General features: G+C 39.8%; 1 protein-coding gene across 2 annotated transcripts in view; it reads right to left on the reverse strand.

Moving 5' to 3' along the window:
• COL8A1 (collagen type VIII alpha 1 chain) overlaps positions 1-19,233 on the reverse strand; it is a 152,143-nt gene that overhangs the window by 83,202 nt on the left and 49,708 nt on the right. Inside the window, exon 2 of one of the 2 annotated variants that reach the window (XM_042460924.1) lies at positions 1,526-1,589. The exons of the other annotated variant lie outside the window; for it this stretch is intronic. The gene's annotated coding sequence lies outside the window, so the exon portion shown is untranslated. The remainder of the gene's footprint in view (positions 1-1,525; positions 1,590-19,233) is intronic. 2 annotated transcript variants of the gene reach the window in all.

Raw genomic sequence — 19,233 nt, forward strand, 5'->3', positions numbered from 1 at the left:
ATGTGCTGCAAGCAATCGGACCAAAACATTTATCTTTCCATTGGCCAGAAAGCATATGAATCCAATACTGAAATCCTATTCTGCTATAGGTCTCTCCAGTGCTAATACTATCAACTTATTTAACCTACTGTCATTAGTGACACTGACTAGTATGTTATGTTCCATTGCAAACTGATGAAAAATATACAAGGGTCTAATCTGCACTGCAGAAATAATGCCATTTGAAACTACTTTAATTGTCTTGGCTCCATGTTATAGAATCCTGGGATTTGTAGTTTGTTATGGTACCAGAGCTCTCTGAAAGAGAAGGCTAAATATCTCACAAAACTAGATACCCGAGAATTCTATAGTATTGAGCCATGGCTGTTAAAGCAGTGTCAAATTATTTCTGCAGTGCAGATTAGACCATAGGATCTGCAATAAAACATTCCCAAATGCAATACTGCTTTTTAGACTTCTGCTAACTCTGTTCTAACTTTTCACATACAGTATATCCCTCTGTGCGGCATCCGGTTGTTACTGTGTATGCTCAGTTTCTATTAAATGGTTTGGGGACCAACCCCATTAAGTTTCCTAAAACCTTTTGTGGTGAAAACTACTGGAAACAGTCGTCTCTAGCTTTCTGACACTCCTTCTTATGCATGAAAGGTGCCATTTTTGTGGCAAAAGCCACGGTATCTAGCCTGAATACTGGAAACCGAAAAAAACATATTTTTGTCTGCAGGGCAATCTTGTTCATTGATAGAGGTTTGGACAGACAACATGAAAATCTGCTCACCAGAATATAAATAGATTGTAAACAAACCAGTTAAGGGAATGAGGGGAGTACCAGGTCTCAGGAGAGCTTTAAAATAATGGCCTGAGCAAAACATAAACAAGTCATTGGCCTCCATGAGAATCATGACTAGGATGTGTAATAAGTCTCCAAGGAGACGTCTCATACACAGGGTTGCCATGAATCGGGATCAACTCAAGGGCAGCTAACACCAACATAAGTCTGCAATCCAATTAAATAAATCTCATTCTAACAATTGTTTTTCTTTTTTTAATTAATAAATCGATCTACATGATCAATAATTTTGAAAGGGAAAGAATATTTCTCTTATATCTTAACTAGCAGAAATACAAGCTTTGCATAGGTAAGAAATGGTTTATTCCCTTTCCCCTGCTGTTTCCCTCTGTTTTTTCTCCCCCACCCCTTCTCTTCTCGCTTGTTATTCTCTCCCTCCATGCCCATCTCCACATGCTCATTTTGTCTTTCCCTCTTCTCACTTTCTTCCCTTCATGTACAAGGCAGCAAGAACTCCCTCTTATGTTTGAAAGGTATGATCCCTACCAAGGAAAGCAGAGTGTAAGGTTGTCTAAAGGCCCAGTGAAGAATGCATCTCCCATGTGTGTATCTGCATTTGTCCCTAGACTCTAATAGGAACCCTTAATGTCTAGAGAAGGTACTGCTGGTTACAGATTTTAGTTAATAAAATGCATCAATCCTTCTGAAAACAGAATAAGCTTGAGATGTACATACTTCAGTTCTTGTTAGTATCCATGCTGAGTTTCAGATGGTTAGGTTTCATGGTCTTGGAGCCCTGCTGGATGCATACACACATACAAAGCCTTTGTTAGTATGGATTAATAGACTGAGTTTCAATAAATTGAAATTAAGGTCATTTGTATACCATATTTCATTTATATACCATATTTTTTCTAGTATGGATTAACAGGCTAAGTTTCAATAAATTGAAATTAAGGTTAAAAAGAACCCTTCTTTATCAAAAAGGATAAATCATGCATTTGGTAAAATGCAAAGTTAAAGTTGCAAATTCTTTTTTTTTTTTAAATGAAAGCAGTAAAACAAAAACACAGTCACTAGTCATTAGCAATACTCACCAGCTTGTGTGACATACTAGAAGGCCTGGGCAAGAAAGAAGATTTCTACCTTATAAATTAAATACGTTCAGTTTTATGCCACAACTAAAAGGCTCACTGTCCAGCTACCTACAGTATCTTCTGAAGGGAATGAATTTCAAAGGAGGGTCTCTCAAGATGTTAGTTGCACTGTGGCTATTTAAGGCAAGCCTTTAAAAAAACCTGCCACCAATCTGATGTTTGAAATGTAAGCACCAGTACTTTGACTTTGTCTAACAACTATTATACTACTACTACTAATTATTATTATTATTTTTTACCTGCCTCTCCCCATGGATCAAGGCAGAGAACAACAACAAATAAACAATGTACAACTTCAATTTATCATTTAAAATGAATTGTTTAAAAACTATCTGAATACACCTGCCAGAAGAGACTGGTCTTCAGTACTGTTTTAAATGTGGACAACATATTCATCTGTAGAATCTCTTCCAGCAGGTCATTCCACAATCTAGGGGCAGCTGAAGAAAAAGGACTCATGGTTGACTAGAGTAAATGTTTGCCTGAGGACCTGAGTGTATAGGGGAGATTACATGGGATTAGACGATCCTGTAGGTAACCTGAACCCAAACCCAAATTATAACCATTGCAAATGTACTGCAGATATATATTTCCTTTACTATTTCCCCTCATTCACAGCTAGAGAGGAAAAGCCAGGAAGCATCTCAGATAGTATGGCATCTTACATCAGCTCGGCATACAAGAGTAAGCCGCTAATTCAGTAGTGACTGCTGGCTCCCATGTCACTGAAATGACTAATCTGTTAAAGGTTTTAAACTGAGTTTTAAAGGAAATCTCCATGGTGCTGAAGTTATTTTGAATGTAAGAGTCAGCAATATTCAGATAAAACCCAAGAGTAAAGCCACTAACCACCAGAGGTGACCTTAGGTCCTGTGCTTGTTGGTCTTTATCTCTCTAAAATCTCTTGTGCCTATTGTCTAATATTGTGCAGAGTGGGATGGTTACAAAATAGAAACATATATAAAACTTGAAAAATTACGGTAATTAGCTGCCCTTAATTGATTAAATTGTGGATTTAATTAATTGGTTAACTGTTATTCAGCACTGAATACAAACAGAAACAATGTTAATGTAACAGTCAACAGTTACTTAGGGACAATTTTGGTTGGTGGTATCCATTTTGGTAATTTTAAACTGTTTTTTTTTAAATATATAAAAGTAATGTGCTACTAGAGAGCCATCATGGTGTAGTGATTTGAGTGTTGGACTAATTGGACTAGAAACCTGGGTGACTAGTAATGGAATGAAATGGAATGGAAACCCACTGAGTGAACCTGGACAAGCCCCACTTTCTCAGCCTCAGAGGATGGCAATGGCAACTCCCCTCTGAACAAATTCTGCCAAGAAAACCCCATGATAGGTTTGCCTTAGGTTGCCATAAGTCAGAACGACTCAAAGGCACACAACAACAACAATGTGTTACTAAGAGTCTACAACCAATTAGACTTGTGAACAAAGCAATTCCACAATTCACACTAAATAGATAAGAGTTGATTAATTAATTTTCAACTTAACATTAACGACTTAGCACTAATAAATAGATTTCCAAGGTCTTGGTATATAAAATTATCTCTGATGCAGAGATGTCGACCAGAGCAGTTTCCCCCCCTGTTCTTCTTCATAAAGTTGGAGTTCAGCATCATCCAATATAACCAAACCGTGGGAAATGCAGGAAATACTAAAGACACTAAAGTTGTCTCTCCCAATTTGTGGGGGATCCATTCTGGAACCCTTACAAATCTGGAAAAATACCAATATTCAAGTTGCCATTTATTTCAATGGTGTGTGCTCCTGCAGGCACCATTCTGTTCCTCCTTGCTTGCTGTCTGCAAATTGACAAGATCGCAGACTCCAAGTGCACAAATCGGGAGGGATGACTGTACTTCTTCACACAGTCCATAGTCAAACTATACAGTTCACTGCCATAAAACGGCTTCCAACTTGGATAGCTTGAATAGCAGATTGGAAGCTAAGTAGTGTCAGCCTTGATCAATACTTGGATGGGAGTCCACTGAGAAATGCAGGTGCTTTAGGCTCGCTTTCAGAGGAAGGAACTGGCAAAACCACTTCTGAGCATTCCTAAGAAAACCTTTTATATACACAAGGCTTTTACAGGCCAAGGCTAATGGCCTTTACTCTGTTCTCATCCTTCTTGATCTGTCTGCAGCCTTTGACACCGTTGATCACTGTCTCCTAGTTGACATACTTTCTGACCATGGGTTCTCAGACTCTGTTCTCAACTGGTTTAGATCTTACTTGTCTGGCAGATCTTTTGCAGTAGTTGCAGGGGGCCAGACTTCTTCTCCTGTTCCCTTATCTGTAGGAGTTCCCCAGGGCTCTGTTCTGGGTCCCCTTCTGTTTTCTCTCTACACACTGTCCTTAGGAAAACTCATTAGCTCTTTTGGCTTTTGCTACCATCTGTATGCCGATGACACCCAGTTGTATCTTTCCACCCCTGACCTTTCTCCAAGGCTTGAACAGCAAGTTTCATCTTGTCTCACAGCTGTCTCGCAGTGGATGCGCCATCGGCGTTTGAAGCTCAACATGTCCAAGACGGAGCTTCTTGTCTTTCCTCCTATGTCCACCGTTCAACACTCCTTTTCTGTCTCTGTGGACAACATTTCTATTCAACCAGTCCAGCAAGCCCGCAGTCTTGGTTTCATCTTTGATTCTTCTCTGTCATGTATCCCTCAGATCCAGACCACAGCCAAGGCTTGTAGATTCTTTTTGTACAACATTGCCAAAATCCGACCATATCTCTCCGCCTCTACTGCCAAGATCCTGGTCCAAGCCCTAGTGGACTGTAACATCCTCCTGGCTGGGCTTCCTCTTTCTCACCTCTGTCCTCTAATTTCTGTCCAGCATTCAGCTGCACGCATTATCACATCCACCCACCACTCTGACCATATCTCTCCTGTGTTGGCATCCCTTCACTGGCTCCCCCTTCCATTCCGCATTCAGTATAAGCTCCTGCTGTCAACGTTTAAAGCCCTCCATGGGCTGGCCCCTCCTTACTTATCAGACCTTATTTCTCCTCACCTTCTCACTAGGGCCCTCCGTTCTGGTAGTCAAGGTCTGCTGTCCCAGCCCAGGATTTCCTCTGCCCCATCCCGGATTCGCCCCTTTTCACTTGCTGCCCCTCACTCCTGGAACCTTCTTGCCCCGCGAGCAAGAGCCATCACTTCTTTAACCAGCTTCCAAAAGGAGTTGAAGACCACCCTGTTCAGAGAAGCGTCCCCAGGCATTGCATAACTGTCACTTGCTATTTGATGTTTCTTTGTTGTCTGTTTTATTGAATCATTTCCTGTATTGCTATGTATTTTATATGTATTATCCTACTAGAAAGGCCCCTTCCCCTCCACCTTTCCCTTCTCCTTTTGTGTCGTGTCTTTTTAGATTGTAAGCTTGAGGGCAGGGAACCGTCCAATTAAAAAGATTGTATGTACAGCGCTGTGTAAATTTACAGCGCTTTATAAATAAAGGTTAATAATAATAATAATAATAATAATAATAATAATAATAATAATAAGGCTCTCAGTGGCTGTCATCTTGATGCCATTATAGGGTGATTCAAAAAGAATGGTGCAAAACCTAATGTAAAAAGCTTTACGTTTGCAACATTCACTTTGAATCACCCTGCATATTGTTTTTAGTAGCCTTCTTGTGGTCTTCTTCTAACCATTTAGTTGGCTACAGTGAGAAACAGAATGCTTCATAAGACAAACCTTTGGTCTCATCTAGTTCCATTCTTATCATGCCCTTATCTATATCATTAGAAAGTGTCATGAGATGGACACAGTTATATAGAAACAGCTCTCAAAATTCCTTAGCATGTTATGACCTTTCCTGCAAATGTTTTTCTTTCAGTTCCATCTATGAAGTGAAGAGTAGTCTATTTTGAGGGAAAGACATCATATTTTTTAAAAACAAAAGCGCATTTGTGTGGTGCCAGGGTGAGGGTGGGGGTGTCTTAACTGAACACTAGTTGTGTTTGAGAACAAACATCTTTAAGAAACTGTGAGAAACTGAGGGGGAAGAAAATACACAAATGGGAAATCTTACAGGAATGCTGTCCTTCTGCCATTTGTGTGGTGGAGGTTCTCAATGTACAATCCTTTGAACATGGCTAGACTGAGTAAAGCCTCACTTAACTTTAATGACCTTTCATGCTAGAGACAGCCAGCCAGGACTCTATGTTTCTCTCCCCATATCTTCCTAAAACTATTCATGAAGTAAAGAAATGGTACTGCCAATATAATAAAATAGAAGTCAGTTTTATCATGCACCATTGCATTGAAAACATTTATAAACTCTGCTAGAAATGTCGTGCCAGCAATCTCAAGCAACCTTTCTCATCCTTTTTACCCAAGAGGAACCCTTGAAATAATTTTCAGGTCTCAGGGAACCCCTGTATAAAAATTATTACATTTTCAGATCCCAAAAGGTTTTATATTTTTTCAAACATACTCTCTCATGGAACCACTGCCAACCTCTCAAGGAACCCTAGGGTTCCAGGGAACCCTGGCTGAGAAACCTTAACCTAGAGCTTCTGTTTTGAAAAATGGAAAAAATTAAACTCTGGGACTTGTAGTATTAAATCTTTCCTAAACTTTATCCCAGTTAAGGCTGCCTGCCACATTTTGATGGCAGGTTACTTCCACAATCTAAAGAGTGATCTATACAGTATACTTATTGAGAAATGCCAATGAAAACAGCCTTCCTATGGCAAATGATCTCTATTCTGGTTGACATAGACCTAAAACAGCCCAAAAGTTTTTAGTATTCACTCCCTATGCTCCCTAGAGAACACACAGGCAGTCTGGGTAGAAAATAAAAATTTAAAAATATTTTTAACACCCCCCCCCAATGATAGTGATAGGCCCTTGGGGACCACAGAGATGGTCTCAGAGAACTGCATATGGGCCACAGCCTATGCTTTCCCATCTTTTAGTACAAATCCAATTGCTACTCTCATCTAGAGTAAACCAATGACTTAATGTAATTTACCTACATGTTAACTTTCTATTCAGCAACTGATTTAATTGGTCTAATCTAGCTGTGTCTAGCTGCTCGATTTATTCTACATTGTAATGTCATACTTGGAAGAGCTGATGTTATGTTGAACATTTTTACATGCTTGAGTAAATTTTTACCCTGACATCTTCCTGCAGGAATATGAAGATCCTTAATATAGTGTCAATGGTTCCCAATTTAAACACCCATAAGGATTTTAAAAAGCCATGGACCACCTGGAGATTACTCAATATACCAAGGCTGTTTTCAGCACTGCAGCTGTGGACTGCTACTACCAGTAGTCACACATTATTGCCTGTAGTGTCTATGTCTGATGCATATAGCAATCCAACATCTGAAGAGCCAGTTCTTGCCCATCTTTAGTTAGAGTTTCAAGGTAGGACTTCACTCATGAAACTTACTTGTGGACCAATCCTAGGACCTTATTGCATGGGGAAAAAGTGATAATCTCCATTCTCTCTAACACTAATCTACCACTACAGAGTGAAGATGAAGTTGGGGTGAGTGGGTTCCACATACACATCTTGAGCTCTGAAGAGAAGGGGAAATATAGGTGTAATAAAAATAAAATTTGTACAATATCAGTAAGTGACAAATCAGCATGCCAAAATTCTGAATTTTCCACACCCCTTAAACACCAAGTTTAGAGAAAGTTCCCTTTACTAGAAATCCTAACAGGACGTAACATACCTTTTCCTATTTGCATTTTTCCATTGGAAATGTGAAATACAGGTGTTGCCAGGCTAAACTAATTCAATCCGAGACATTTTTGTAGGCATTTTGCTGAGTCTGTTTGAACACATAGTGAGGAGTGTGTGTAGAAAAGCCAAGTCCTTTTCACAATTAGTTTAATTGCTGATCCTGACCCATGAAAGAGTGCCTGGACTGTTCATAGCACAGTAATGCATAGAAGAAAAATGTGGCCACAGTGTAGCCTTTCAGTGGGCAGCCAGCTTTTTATATACCTGCAACTAGATATCCAGCTTTCAGCAAGCAATATGAAGACTTGTTTGGTTGGCTGTTCTTGGTATGTTGAAAGCCAAATCTAGGACATGGGAGGTGATGCCCATGACAGACATGACATGGAAAGAACTGGAAGCCAAGATGTTCAGGGGTTTCCATTGCTTTTCCCGACACCACTATGCATTTGATGTTAATCTAAATTGACCCTCAGCACTAATCCAAGTTTGAAGGGGAGAGATGTCTAGAGCATCACGATCTCCATCCAAGTCAAAGTGTACAGTACCCAATGCCAATTGTGCTGCTTGCCACCTGAGGTAGAATATCCCACAAACACCTTTCCCCATTTGTAGCACCATACATCCAATAATAACAAAGTAAATAGCCATCTGCAACCTTTTCAGGATACCCCAAATTAGCTGCCTAAAAGGTGCTGCCTTACCTTTCCTAGAGGTAGAATGCATATAAATAAACAAATCCTTTCATTTCCCCCCATCCTGATTTTTGCCAAGCCTTTAGACTTGGACACCTTATATAACTGGGCTAAGAATGGTATTTACCAGTGAGTCCCCTGTACTGCCCACACTCAAGTAACTGGCACAAAAAGATACTTATATAGATATGTAACACAAAGTTCATAATAACCAATGTCAGTTGGCAAGTCTTGCATCAACAGCAGCATTGAATTATTGTTAGTTATTTCTATAAACCAAGGATGAGCAACCTTTTTCTTCCAAGGGTTACATACATTCAGAGTTACCATGTGGGCAACCAATGTGCATGTGAAACCAGTGATAGGCAAAGCAAGACCCAAAGGAAGTTATTCTATGCCTGCAAGTTAACGCTGACTTATTGTGATCCTCTTATAAAATTTTCCTGAGTACCGTAGATATTTTCTGAGGTTTGTCATTGCCTTCGTATAATGCTGAGAGAATGGCCATGGGAACTAGTGGATTCCTATGACTGAGCAGAGATGTTAACCCTGGTCGCCTGAAGTCCAATCCAACACTCAGACCACTGCACCATGCTGGTTCAAAAGGAAGTATTCCACACCTCTTTCTGGTACCTTCTTTTCTCTCTTTCTCTGTCTGTCACCCTCCTGTCTTTCCCTTCCTCTCTCTCCCTCTCCAGCTAGAAGGTTGCCAAGGAGCAGATTTTAAGAATGAAATGGTAAGCTAATGGCAATATTAACATTTATAGCACACTTTGAAGTTCACAAGAGCACATCATACATATCCACTAGTTGAAATTTTTATGACCTTGTAAAAATTGCACCCAAACATGTGTGCTTTTATTGTTGTTGTGTGCCTTCAAGTTGTTTCCAATTTATAGAGACCCTAAGGTGATGAATATTTTCATAGGCATAACATGTTAATTTTAGGAGGTCAGGGTCCCCTGTACTTTGGCCAATTATTTGTGTAATTTTTATTATTTACAGAACTGGTTTTGTATTTAACATCTAACATCCAAGATGATGCATCAGGAGAGGTATGTATATCAAATAACTATATCTTTGTAGCTATGTCTCCCGCAAACCTACCTTGTAAACACTGCAATCATCCAACATAGCTATTTCCACATTGTCAGCGTAAAGGAATCAGCTGCTATTTTGCTACAGCTGGACATTCTGCAGCAGTCATCTAGGGGTCTTTGCAACTTCACTGGAGATGGCCCTTGCAGCATATCCATTTACGGAAAAATAACGGAAAATTTCCCATTCACCCCCCCCCCCCCGCCATTGTCCAACAACTTGGAAAGGGCTGTGTTGGGAAGCTATGCCACTTACAAGGTGAGTGGGTGAGTATTTTGGTTGCTGCAGAACAGAATTCCAGCCTCTGCTAGCCATTCCAGGATGCTAGCCATTGATTGAAGATATGCAGAGAGAAAGTGAGGGGAAGAGATTCCTTTGGCCTTTTTTATGCCATGGATGGAGGCTGCTTTTCTGTTAGGGTTTCCAGATCTCAGGATTTGGGCCAACATCTACAGTTCTCAGGGTTTGAATGTCAGGGTGAGAGTGCTGCCTTGAAAATTGTGTGTGTATGAGAGGGGGGGAGTGAATGAGTCTCTGTGTGTATTTCTTTGTGATTTTTATTTGAATAGTACTCTACAATTATGGTTGCTACTTAATGTAGATGAAAGGCTGCTCCAGGACAGAAAATTTACATTTTTTGTTGGGCTAAGCCATGGCAGTCCAGAGGACCCAGAGCAGCCAAGAGCCACAATAATGATGCTGAGGGCTGCAATGAATTCAGTGGAGCTAACCGTTGTGTAGAAATGCATAGAATTGCACTGTTAAATATATTGTATACAAATTTGTATTTAGCAAGATTTCTGTCAATAGACAGAAATCTTTTACATTCTTTTGTCATCTTTCTCATATATATACTGTTCACCTCAGTACATACCAAACACAGATGACTTACAAAAAGAGAGTGTTCCATGATGGACACCCCCAAAATCAAAATAAAATGTTAAACCAACTGCCAAGGAAAGTCCTTGGCTGGGTCAGGCTGTTCAATGTCTTCCAAAGGAAGTGAGAGAATCTCTTCCCTCCCTTGGGACTCATAAAATGAAGCACTAAAAAATGTACTGCGAGGAACAATGCTGCTTTGGCAGGGAGGCATAATGATGTAATGTGCCTTTTCTGTCCTTGAATCTCAACAGGTCATGAACAAACTGACCCTACTAGCAGCTTCTCCTGGACAGATTGCTGAGATTAAAGATGTTTAGGGAACTTGTCATGACTGCCTCTGAAACCAAATTCTGTGAAATGGTAAGGATAGGGAACCCAGTGGGATATTTACAACCTTTTCATAAGGGCTTAGCTTCGTGGGTGGAGAGGGCTTCCTCTATTATCTTGTGTCACAGATCTGGGAAGGGACAGGGAAGAGAATGGAGAAACCATTTTCCCCCTGCCAGATCTTTTACATGGAAGTCATGACCAGGCTTGCTCATAATCAAAATGGTGAGCTTTTCTCAGATGCAAATGTTAGAATATTTTGTCTGTCCTCTAGGTGAGTGCTACTGAAAGTGGTGATCCATGGACCCGTGTCAGTCCACAAGTCATTGGCTGCCATTCCCTAATGGGTTTCCAGGAGATAACACAACAATTGTAGCAAATGGGCACAAATATGCTACCAGTCCTTGACACATGGGGGGGGGGGGAATACCAGTTCAGATAGCTTGTGATGACCTGTTTTAGATGGTCCATATCTAGCTAGTGGCTTTGGAGTATTATGAAAGATGCAATCTTGTTTTCAGTATTGATGTAAGATTCAGTTGTTAATCCTGTACACAGAATGGACAGGGGAACAATCTTGACATTTGCCTCAGCCCTCATACTGTCTTGTCCCTTTGCATCTAAAAAGTCAGTTTCATCCAAGAAATCCTGCAGTCTGTTCAGTAACAAGAAGGACAGCTGCATGTATGGAAATGATATCACATGCTGCTCAGGGTTGGAGAACATGTGGTTCTCCCAATGTTGTTGACCAGCACAATGTGAGTTGCAGTCCAACAACCTCTGAAGGGCTACATGTTCCCCAGGCTTATGTAGCCCGAAAATGAAACAGTTTAGATTTTTGTCTATGTTTTCTTTCATTTTATTTCTGTTTCAAATAAAATGGTTTGATAATTGGCATTTTAAATCTACTGCATTTTTTTACTGTCTAGCATGCATTAGGATTTCTCTTGTATAAAATATTTTAGAAGAAGATACATCTATTTACATCGATATCATCTGTGTCTGTTTATCTATCTGTTCTCAACTAGCTCCAGTGCTGGGTGGACACCCTTTTCTCAGTACATTCCAGAAATAAGCTGAAACAGCTCTAGTGATGGGTGGATAACCTCCTTATAACATTCAAGAAATAATCTGGAGAAGCACTTTAACTGGCATGGCAGTTATTCCTGCAATCTGCAATTTGGTGAGATACTTCAATTTTTTTGCTAAAGAGCTCTAATGCTATAATTTAGTGAAATGGACTACAGCTTTTTAGCAAAGAAGTCTGCATATCTCATCAAATTACAAATGATAGGATTCCACAGAATGGAGCCATGGCAGTTAAAGTGATATCAAATTGCTGTAATTGTGTACATTTGGTCAAATATTCTAGATGCCAAGTTTGGATTTCAAACAGACTGGGTCCCTGTTAGGAACTGGGATTGGTTAGTTCTTCATCCTGCTCCAAGGAGTCCATAATGGTAGATATACTTAGTGTACTTCCTCCCCCCCCCCCCCCACAAAAAAGAAGATGGCTGGCATTCTGAATTGCATTTACCAATTCATTAACCAAGAGTTATGTTCTTTAACTGCTCCATTTTCAGTATGTCTACATAAATGTGCTCCTAGCTAGCCTTCTCAACCAGCAGCCAGTAGCATTGCTAGGGTTGGTGTCACCCAGTGTGGTAACTCATGGTGTCACCCACCCTTCCACTGACCTCCTCCCATTATCACATCATGCAGAATCTTTAGGAATGTTTTTTGTACTAATATTACTCATAGATCATAATTCTCTTATATCACTGAATGTAATGGTATTAGTTGTGACATAAAAGAGCTAGCAAAATTAAAACTATATATCTAAATTACAATATCATACACACAGCCTGGATGTGTTTACATGTACATACATTTGTGTGGTTAAAGTGAAAAATTGGTAAGGTTTGACATTTTCAAAGAAGACTTAAAAACAACTTTTTAATTAAAAAAGCCCTTCATTTAAAATAATTCATTTAATTGATTTAAAATTTATTTTTTTAAAAAATCAAGACATCTCCTTTCTCCTCCCACTGAGCCTCATCCCACTCACACCATATCTTCAACATTTTAAAGGGATGCAGGTGAGTGCCACAACCCATTTCTGCCAAAAGGATGATGTTTGGGTAGCAGTGATGTCACCCTCCCTTAAGTGTCACCTTAGTGTGGCCCACATCCTCCTAGTGACACCCCTGCCAGCATCTCCATCACATGAAGGAGATTTGTCAGTTGCTGATCAGGGTGCAAGGAGAATGATATTTCCAGCTTCCTCCCACCAGCAAATGAGGGTACAACAATCAGAAGCAGGACTCCTATTTCAGCTTGTTGTCACAGCCTTGCTTGAACTGAGTGGGGATTGGAATCATCATTGTCCTTGTATCCTGATCAGAAGCTGGACAGACCCTCTTCACTCAAACTGGCTACCAGCTATTACAATGGGCAAGGGAGTCAGGCCAGGAAACATTAAGTAGTTTTTTTATATATATAACTCAGTAGCTGAAGTAGAATATCACTCATAGTTGATCACCTTTGATGATACACTGTTGTGCTTCAGCCCATTACTTGAGAATCTTTGATTTTCACTGCTCTCAAGAGTAACTCCTCTTGAGCTCATTAGAGTTTACCTCTGTGTATACATATACAGACCTACTAGCTACATCCAGGAGTAATGGCAAACTGGCATATAATTCAATCACAGGAAAGAAAGAAATAGGTGGACTCCTATTGTCCATGGGAAGATTGCATTTTTTAAAAAAGAAAATAATTAACACTTTTTAACCAAATAAAGGAAGAGCCAAGTGTTGGAGTTCTAGATGTTCTTTTTAAAAACCTTAACATCTGGTCCTGCTGAGCTTGGTCTTTGAAGATGGAAGTAACAGGAAAAATAAAGGAAATTAATTTTATGTCTGCACATGCTGAATTATAAACCTCTGACTAGCCAAATTGCTAACAAAATTGCTGATAAGATCTCTAGACAATTACAAAACTGGGATTTCCAGGCAGTGAGTCTGTATATTCTGGGTTGATGCAGTGTTCCTATGGTTTGATTAGCTATCGTCTGAATTGTGGATCTTGAGTTCTAATCTCATTTAAATGGCATGGAAGAAGCTGATAAATGTTGAAGCACAACAAAGTTGTATCCAGAGTATTCTGAAGTAAATAAAATTCAGAGATCTCTGCCTCTGCTGTACAGCTATAAAATAATTATTTAAATAAAATAAAATAAAATACTACTGCCATTACTAAGACAAAGCCCTCTCCTGAATTTCACTGCCACAGTAGTAAACAAAATCACCTCTAGTTAGGGGATTGGGTTTCACCTCATGCACATCTTCAGCAAAACTCTTACATACACTTCAATATTTTACAGATGAAAACTGGGACACATGCAGCCAAGCAACATCAAAGTGTGGTCAAGCTGGGAAATGTTATCAGCAAGGAAGAAGACACAAGCTATAAGAGGCTATAGCAGTTTGCTTTTGCCTGAGCCTACTGGGAAGGCCAAGCTTCCATCCCCTCCTTCCTCTGTTTAGCTGAGTGCAAATTAATTTTGAACTTTGAATTCAGTTTGCAACAATTGAGTAAACTGGGGATAAAAGGGAAAAGCAGGAGGAACTAAGAAAAACTGGAAAAAATTTAAAAGCAGCTGAAAAGTGGGATGACAGAGAATTAATTGGGATTGTCATTGTCTAATTGAGACAGTTGCAGGAATGCTCTTATTGGGTGATCTTTATTTTAGGTCTATACACACATGGCCTCTGCAGTCTTTTAAACCAATGCTACTCAAAGTGGTGGTCCATGGATCACAGCCATTCTCTAAGCCATCTGCTGCTGGTCCCTGGGGAGCTTCCATCACAGAAAGAAACAATTGTAGCTAACAGGTACAAGTTTCCGGTACATGGCGGGGAAAGCTACTACCTCTCTACATCAGATAGCTTTAGAAGTGCTGCTTTAAACCATAAAAAGGATCCAACGTAAGAGATCTGTATACAGTCTATGCTTCGTTCAGTGATGTTAGAGCTGTGGATCTGATTGTAAATTCATGGGGGGAAATGTAATGACTATGATCAGTATAAATTGGAAATATTTTTCATTTTAATTGCTGCTCTGATATTGTTCAGCAAGATATTAGTGGTCTTCCCCTTTTCCAGAATATAGATTATTTGTCACATGAAGCAGAAAAAGGATGACAATTTTTTTATATGCCAAAGAGCACAAATTATATGTACAGACAGATATAAAGTAGCCACACCAAGTTCTTTGTTTGTTGGCTTGTTTGTTCAATAAGTTGGGACAGGCTCATTAGAAGATTTCAGTTGTTGATTTTATGAAACAAGAATAGTAACAAGATCATTTGCAAAAGTCAGTTCTTGTAGTTACGCAAATTGATAATACTGGGAAATCATTTTAAGCAAAGCCATAACAGCAGCATCTAGGCCAAAACAGATGTGAAAAATAGTATGATACAGTGGTTACAGTGTAGGACTAGGACTGGGGACATGTTATGCCAATTTCCAGTCAACCAGGAAACACCCTGGATGATCTTGGGGCAGTTACTGTATTTCTCAATCAGGTTACTTTGTCTCAGAAGGTGGTTGTGAGCCAGAATGAAGGAGGAGGAGAACCATGTACACAGGGGTGGGCAACTGGAAAGGTGATGGGGGATATTTTTCACCCTGTACCACCCTTGGGACAGTGAGTGAAAGTGACATCGTGTCACTTCATGTTTTGTTTCGGATGATTTTCTACTGATTTGGGGGTACTCCCCCTATTTTCAGGGTACTCTGGGTAGTTCATTGAGGGCAAACCATTTTTGGCATATAGTGGATACAAGTTCACCTGTGGGGAAAAATTATTTTGGGGAGGCTCTGGGAGGTGCAGGGGGTGTAAAATGGTACCCAGGTCATTTGTAGCCTGCAGGGTACTCTTTTCCCACCACATGTATACCTACCTGAAGCTTCTTGAAGAAAGACTGGAATAAAAATGGAACTAATGAAATAAAGTACATCTCAGAGTTTCTTTGCTAGTTTCCTAAAGACTCTCCTCTAAATCTTGAGTATGTAGTATGTCTCTCTCTAGACTGTATGTCTCTTGCTTTGCTTTGTTTCAATACCTCTAGCCCATGTGGTTTCAAAGGAAAATAAGATGACAGTAGATTTCCAAGGACATGACTATGAAAGAAATAATTTTCAATGGATTTCCAAGGACATATTGTGATGTTTGAACACCTAGTTCCCAATGCAGGACATTTGGAGTTGGGAAACTCATCTGGTGTTTGCTGATATCTCACTTTCAGGCCCATTCCTTCACATACATATACTTCCTCGGCTTTTCCAGCACCAGGGATGAGAATGCAAACAAACAAACAAAAAAAGGATCAAATTACTCTGAAACACTATCACAGGCCCAAATGAGTTTATTCAAAGGAAGATTTTGATGATTCACAGGTGGTGCTCCAGAAGCCAGTTCATCCATCCCTTCACCCGGCTGCCTGCCTGCCATTTCTCTGTCTCTGTCTCTCTCATTCTCTGTTTGTTGCTGTTCACCTGGCTCCACCAAGTCACCTGATGTTAATTATAAAATTCTATAATGTTGGAGGGTTAGCCAGGAGACTCAAAGTCCATGTGCTGGCTATGGACATTCATCTCTTCTCCTGAAACATATGTCTCCTGAATGAATTTGTGTGAGCCTTGCATTGATTCAAACTGAGTGAGAAAAACACAATTCTGGCTTTAAATGAATATCCTGGTTTCATGATCGAAACCACATCCCCACATGGCATGCACAGCAAGTTTCCACTCTATGGTGCTGCAAAGTGCAAGGCTAGCCTCGCTGTTGACTCACCACCAAAAAGGAGGGGATCTATGATTACTAAAAGAAGAGGGCATCTTCTGCATAAAGATTTTGTGTGCTAGTTTCTACAGGACCCAGCACTTTGGAATAGGTCTTTTAAAGTTCAGAGTGAAACCCAAAGCTAATTCACTGCCCCATTGACTTGGAAGCCAGCAGCTTTTACGGTTTCAGAAACAACCGGTTTACTTTCTTTGTGCTTTCCCCCATTTCTAAACAGGAAAGAAAGTTTCTCAGCTTTGAGGAGAGGCTTTGAATTCCTTCCAATGGAGCACTGCACATATAGGAAAATGGCACCCTTCCAGGATGTGCTGTTGTTGTTGTGTGCCTTCAAGTTATTTATGACTTATACTGATCCTATGGCAAATCTGTCATGGAGGGTTCTTGGCAAGATTTGTTCAGTAGAGGTTTGCCATTGCCTTCTTCTGAGAATGTGAGTGTGTAACTTGCCCAAGCTCACACAGTCCATTTCCATAGCTGAGTGGAGATTTGAGACCTTGTCTCCAGAGTCATAGTCCAAGGATCACAGCAGTACACCAGAGTGTCTGCCAGAGTGTATAGGTTTTTAAAAAACACTGATACCACTTATATATAAACATATATAATCTCCAATTTCTGTTGAAAGGAGCTAAGTATCATCAGACTTACTTGATTAAAACCTAGGTATATAAATCTTCACATAATGAATTCTCACATGTGAGAATGAAAAATTTGAAAAGCTCCCCCCTGATAAGCAAGGTTACAAGCATTTTTGAGTATTTAAAAATGATATCATTTGACAATTCCTTGCAGAAAAAAATTGAGCCCTTTTTTCTTTTTTGCACAAATTTTAAGCACTTGTGAAACAGAACAAACATCTTTTTGTTTCCACTGTGGCTACTGACAAACAAAGGGCAAAATATTTTGTGACAGTGAACCATATTTTCAAGGATAATAAAATATGCAACTATATTTTTATATCTCTAAATGGTGTAAAATACTCTGGTAGAAGAAACCAGATAACCTGAACCAGTCTGCATTATCTGCTATTCAGTTCTTTTCTGTGCACTAATGCAGCACAATGAATTATTTTAACGTTGCTTGAAGGCATGATTAAATTTTATTAATTTTTTTTAAAAATGAACATGGTTCTAAATTTATTCCAGTGGTCTCTACACCTTTCTGCACAGTTGTAAAAATATGTTTTCAATTACTCCTAAATTGATTAAAGCTAGTTTATGGAAGTCAAGACGTGGAGTTGACTTTGCTTAACTGTCCACACAACATAATGTGCATTTTAGCTCTGCAAAAAACAAAACAAAACAACCAGAAAACACACAAACAAAAATCAATGTAGCATTCAAATATACAGACAAATAAGAAATATTAAGAACAGAAAGTACACAAATGCCAAGTACCGTCTTCGGACCAATTCATCTGAATTTAATGAAAAAAATATTTTTTAGTCCTACAAGATAAACAAGGCTCATATTCACTTCAAAATAATTCTATCAACTATCTCAGACATTATTCCAAGTCTTGAACCAGCAGATGTTTAGGGTTGAATAGACTTTCCATTCCATTTTAAAAAATTATTGTTGTTCTTTGGCTTTGTTCTACCCTGTGCTTCCCCTTCTTGAGACTTCTAGTTTAAATAAGGATAACTTATGCTATTTAATCTAGAATTAGAGAACACACAGGTTTCCTCAGATTTCAGGTGATTTCGTTAAGTTAGTTTACAGTTCTGTCACCACCTATTACAAGTGTACACGTGCACATCAGCTAACCTTCACACATTGTCATTTCAAAAGAAATTTGTTGTGTGTGTGGAATGGATTATTTTCCAATATACTTCAGGATATAAAAATGCTTCATGTCCAAATGAGTCTCTTACATGCAGCAGAACTGAGTGTGTTCTATCCAAACATCTGGAGCCCAAATATACAAGATACAACAGTGAAGTACAATGCAGTGGCATCACTGGGGGGTGCAGGGGGGTGCAGGGGGTGTGTGTGGACCACAGTAGGTGACATCCCAGAAAAGAGGTGAAACCTGGCTGAGTGCACCCTCCACACCTCCCTGCCATATGCCATGGAGCACAGCAGGGAGGGAGAGACCCATGGCACCCCTTCCTCCCTACCTGGCATGGCTTTACACACATGTAAAGCCATGCCAGGCAGGGAGAGAGAGGCCCAAACACCGCTTCCTCCCTGGCCAGTGCGTGTAAAGCTGTACTGGGCAGGGAGGTGAGGACATGGCCCTTTGGCCCCATTTCTAAAGCCCCATCCCCCAAAGCCCCACCCTCTGCACCAGGTGACAGCCCAGTGTGGGATGCCACTGGTATAATGCGCACTTCTTTGGATGCAATTGTGTATTTCCCAATTCTAATGTCATCTCTCCCCATAGAAATTTCAAATTCGCCCAAATGATGCCAGCCTACTGACACTCACATCTGCTTTGCTATATAATCATTCACTGTAAAACATTATAGGTAATTTTTTGTTCCAGTATTTTACAATGGCAAAGAAAAGAGTCCAGTGGCAAAAATCAGTAAGTTTGTTGCCACCCTTCTTTTGTTGTTAATCTGTGAAATACTGTTTTAAATGCATTTCTTTTTAGTAACATAAAGCATCTATTAATGACCTAGTTGGCTTCATGTACAAAAGTACAATTGCACTGTTATGCTGATTTGGGGTGGTCAATGGGCA

This window comes from Sceloporus undulatus, chromosome 3, assembly GCF_019175285.1.
Source record: "Sceloporus undulatus isolate JIND9_A2432 ecotype Alabama chromosome 3, SceUnd_v1.1, whole genome shotgun sequence".
In the NCBI taxonomy this organism is placed as follows: Eukaryota; Metazoa; Chordata; class Lepidosauria; order Squamata; family Phrynosomatidae; genus Sceloporus; species Sceloporus undulatus.